Raw genomic sequence first — 5,379 nt, 5'->3', positions numbered from 1 at the left:
GCACCCACCTCCGTCCTGGCACTGAACACATTTCTTCATAGTTTTGGGAACACCTCTCTCTACCCAAGCAAGAAGACTTTCTTAAGCAAAATTATATTTTTAGTCTCATCTCCAGGCAACAGGTTCCTTAACTTGACCATCTGTCCCCTTTTTTTGTCAGTGCCCATAACATGGCCTTCCAGTTTCCAGTAAGGAAAGTGAAAGTGTTAGTCGCTCAGTCACGTCAAACTCTTTACAACCAGGCTCCTCTGTCCATGGGATTCTCCAGGCAAGAATACTGGAGTGGGCTGCCATGTCCTTCTCCAGGGAATGTTCCCAGGGATCAACCCCAAATCTCCTGCATTGCAGGTGGATTCTTCACCGTCTGAGCCACAAAGGAAGCCCCACTTCCGCAAGGAGGAAAGACCTCTGGCATTCTAGATTTGGTGAGCCAACTGGACAAAGGATTGCACAGATTATCTAACACCTCCGTGTAAAGAACCTTGGATGTTTCAATGCTGTACTGTGATTTCAGAACTCTATCAGGACGTGTTGTTATATCATGGCCAGAGCCTCATTGATTCACAATGCCTTCTTTTCCCCTTCTCCAACTCAGGGGTCACATGTAAGGGTTCTGGAGGTCATGACTGGGGCAGATTTTGATTCTCTTCTACACATTGCTTGTCTGCTTCTTCATACCAGTTGTCCTGGGGCTAAGCCTTGTTTTTCCTACACTGCAACTGCCCTCAGACCTGGGGAAACTCCTCGTTTTAACCTCTCTCTGATCACAGCTAAGTAGAAAGTTCCCTTGCCTCCACGTTGGGGCTAGCCAACAGCCTACCTCTCATGAACAGCTAATATTTCCAAGCCAAACAATCTGGATGATAAGATGCACTGCTACTGTACAAGTCACTGAAGAAAAGCACTGTTATATACCACTGATTATGAGAACCTAATTCTCATTAAATTGTATTTTTAAGTGCATTTTACAGTCAAGGAAATGATCATTTCTCCTTCAAGTCTTGGCTCCTTAATTTGGGAATGGAAGGCCCAAGTGGGACCGCATCGCAGGGCTCAAGTCTTCTTCCTTAGATAACACTCACTGCCCTCGTATGCACTCAACTCCTCCATGGATCTGTTGCTATTCCAGCTTTCAAATGCCCAGGCTGCCCCTCACAGTGAGCATCTCTTCTCCTTCAGCACCAGGGAGTTCACTGAAGAGAACCCCACTTTTTTCACAGATGCAAAACAAAACACAAACCCTGTCAAAGCCAGGACTGCCATTTTTGAGGAGATCATCACCTAGCACTCCGACACCAATTATCCAACCACTTCCCACCCTACAGGGCTACCTGCCCCCGAGCCTTCAGACCAGGGCCCTGAGAAGACGCCGAGATTAGTCATTTCCTCTGAAGCGGGCTAAGACGGCGCCATTAAGCTGCCGACTGCAGGCAGTTCCCGTTAAAGCAAAGCAGCTGGAAAGGGCTTAGCCCTTTAATGCTAGCAGCTGTATCTCCACAGTGTGGCTGCTCTGCTGAGGGGCTGGACTCTGTCCAGAAGCATCAAGCATTTAGCCCCAGTCGATGTATATTAACCTAGGAGGAGAGCAGCCAGCTCCCTGGGAAGAGGGGAGGTGGTTCAGTTAAGCACCTCCACCCCCAGGCTTTGCTTTCCAATGAGGAAGAAAAATCCCAGCCCCTTTGTAGGGCTCGCTCTACTAAAATCTGGACAAACAGTATCATCTCACAGGCAGAAAGAGCTTTTCTCACAGGTAGCAAGAACTCCATTTTTAAAACTCACCTAAGGACAGAGCCACTTATTAGGTTTTTTGTTTTAACATTTGGCTGCATTGGGTCTTAGTGGTGACTTGCGGGCTTAGTTGGCCCTGCGGCCTATGGGCTCTTAGTTCCCTCACTGGGAATCAAACCCACGCCCCTCTGCATTGGGAGAATGAAGGCTTAACCACTGGACCACCAGGGAAGTCCCTCCACTTGTTAGTTTTGACAAGACTTTAGGCCACTAACCAGGCACTCATTCTCCTTTGACCTTATTTTTTTCCCTCTCAAGTCTCAAGTATTCTTTGGATCCCAGGTGTGCATTTGTGTGAACACAACGAATGGGCTTCTTCTTTTCCAAGAGCCCCGGGCTCTGGGGGTGATGAGGGAGAAAGCTGAACAGCCCTCAGAAAGCCCTGGCACAGAGCTGGCTGCTGAAGAGAGATCACTCGAAGACTTCTTACTCAAAGCCAGATGGTGAACATGAGACGGGGTGAGAGCTAATGCCACTCAGGGGAAAGCCAATAAGCTAATCCGCTGACTCGTCTCTAGAAGCAGGCTGATGGCTTTGGCTCAGAGACTTGCCTGATCTTAGCTCTGAGCTTCAGAGCACACAAGATGCACATGGGTGGCCTGGGAACAGACTCCCACAAGGACAACCTTAAAGCTCATCCTCCACCAGCCCATCCTCTCTTTCCACACAGAAGACAGCACCAGACCACCAAGCCCAGGTCCTCCAACCTACCCAACAACCCAACATTAAGGAATATTCTCCAGTCCCAATGCTTTTCTCAGTGGTCTGGGTCTTCCTGCTCTTTCTGGGTCATCTGTCGAGAGCGTATAGGCATGTCCACATACAGCCAGCCCTGACTCAAATTATTTACATACTTAAAAATATATTATAGGCACCATGATGCTGAGGAAGTCTGAAGTAGCAAACACCACAGCTAACCTCCAGAGCAGGAGCTGTAATCTCCAGGTTCTAATCCCAGCTAAACTACAATTTATGAGAATTTGAGTCAAATTACTTCACTGAGTTTGTCATCAATTGGGATCACATCACCTATTCCACCACCACACATGGGTGTGGTGGGGTCAAATATGTTAAATGGAAGCACCCTGTATATTGTAAGTCACCACATTACATTTCCTAGAGGCTTTGTGGACAATCAGTTCTTAATTCCATCTTCATTGATGACCAGAGAAGATATTAACTGGCAAGTGCTTTATTAGAAGTCTAAACATCCATTTACATGTAAGCCCAACACACATATGGTGTCCAACTGTGTGAGATGAAAGTGTAATGCTGTATAAAAACAGTGAGACTAAATGAAGCCTGGCAAGAGTTACAGAGAGAGAAGGTATACAAAAGGGAAGATTCCTGCTTCCAACTCTGTGTCCCTGAAAAGTGGCCTCCTTTCCCATCCCACACGACTGCAGAGGACAAGGCTCCCACACACTGCAAGGTTATTCCTGGTGACGTCAAGCTGTCTTCAGCCTGACTTCATGAATAGAAACCATCAACAAATATAAACTCCGAAAATAAGAATCTCACAAATCACCCAAGTTAAGGACCTCTTGGTCTGGGGCCTTTCACTTATTTACAAAATATACCAGCTACAGGGAGATTTTTTTTTTTTTTTTAATTACTAAATTCTTAGGTGAAGTGGCCACTCTCCAAACCCTGTTTATACTAACAGCACAACGACTAACATGCCCTGACTCTGCAGGCTTAAAAGCTTTTCGCACCAGTGGCTGAAGCTTGAGTCACGACCGAGATTATCATTAAAGCACACGGATCAAGAACCTACTGTGTGAGCTGCGCCAACTTGAACTCTGCACCTGCCACCCTTGCTTCTCAGGTCTGGACACCACAGCAGCTCTTTCCCCACTCTTGCCGAGAATCTAAGAAAAGGTGACACATGATCAAGCAGACTGCTCAGTATTCCAGGCACAGCCTTGGGTCGCCCAAACACTTCCCAATAGGAAACCACATACTGGATGTATATGCACATATACATGTACAGGTATGCCTGTCTACCTATCCGAAGGCTGAGGTGGGCAGAGAGGCCCTACTATAACCAAACAAAAACAGCAAGCCTGGGATCTCTGCTCTCAGCACTCCACAGCGCTCCTCGTTACTCTGTGCCACTCGGTAACTGAAGCACGAATTTAGGAACTCAAGATCCCTTTCAATGCCACAGGGTCAGTTCATAGCCAAAAATGACTGTTTTCCCACAGTTAACTCAACTGGGCACCCTACAGTCTTCTGATGGAAACTCAAGATGCCTTCTTGCCCTCTATTTCTGCAAGCAAAGAACTCACCTTCTTAAGGAAGGAAAAAAATCATTAAATATCCAGTAATAAACACCAACTGTTGCTCCTAAATCGAACATGTAATGCTTGCCCAGTTAAATAAACATCAAACTCAGGAGCCTTACACAGATGGATGGAGATGAATGGATTTAAAGATGTAAATATTCTGGCTATTAGCAAGTGGGCTAATAAAGCCAAACTGCATAAAGACAGAGTAAGAGGCAACGTCAGAAAGGGTTAGGAGCAGGAGGTAGGGGTGACACCTATTCCCAAGCCCCTGCCATAGATCTCACATCAAGGGAGTACAATTTAATTAAGAAAGCCCTCAAAAGTCAAGCTGTTCCACATGAAGCACTGTTAAAGAAGTTGAAGGTTGGTGCATATTTCCCTCTGCTAATATCAGAATTATTTTCATGGCTAAGGTCTCTTGGCCTAGCCCAGAAACCAAGCAACTGGCTGCCAACATTTGACACACAGGACCATTTCCTTTTTCGTTAATGGGCCATCAGTTCCTGCATAGGGTCTTCTTTTGCCTTCACTCACATTATACAATCCATTTGCTTCCTCCACATTAGTGACTTAAAATGCACCTGGGGAGATACTACAGAACAGCAAATATGGAGACAAGCCAACACTAAGCTTGCAGAGAAATAAGAAAGGAGACAGCATCTAGGATAAAGTTTAAAAAAAAAAATCCTAAAAGGCACACGTGTGTGTGTGTGTGTGTGTGTAAAGGGGGAAAGGGGAGAGGGGACCCATCCTCTGTCAATTTGCTGAGGCAGATGGGCCCTGCTGCGACAGCTACCACCTCCTGGGAAAAAAGCCAGTAGGTTGCCTCCTCTCTCCACGGTTACATATTAAGCCTGCAACTGTTTACGTTCAATTTCAGATACATTCTGTTCACCAGCTTCAGAGTTCCAAGGGCAGGTGCCCTCCGTTAATCATCCCAGCTCACTCCAGAGGCACTTCCAGCAGTGATGGGTGTTCCAGGCAGTCAGCCAGACAGTCATTTGGGTTTTTCTTTCTTTTCCCTGCACCATTCTGGTCCTTAAAGACTTGTTTAGAAAGTTTGGTTTTTGTTTAAAGTAGTTTCTTCAAATAAGGGGTTAAGAGTCAGGACAAACCCAGGACTTCAGTTTGGACAATGAAAGAGACTGAAACAGAAACAAACTCCTGGTGGTGGTGAAGCTGGGAGGTGGTGAGGTGGGAGGGGAGAAATGAATGATAGACTTAGGACACTTTCGGGGAAATATATTTTCTTTAAAAAGGCATTGAAGGTTATCTTCCAGACAAGAAAATCAATCTCACA

Source organism: Dama dama, chromosome 3, assembly GCF_033118175.1.
Source record: "Dama dama isolate Ldn47 chromosome 3, ASM3311817v1, whole genome shotgun sequence".
NCBI classification, from domain to species: Eukaryota; Metazoa; Chordata; class Mammalia; order Artiodactyla; family Cervidae; genus Dama; species Dama dama.
The sequence above is the reverse complement of the archived record's forward strand: the minus strand, read 5'-3'. Positions refer to the sequence as shown.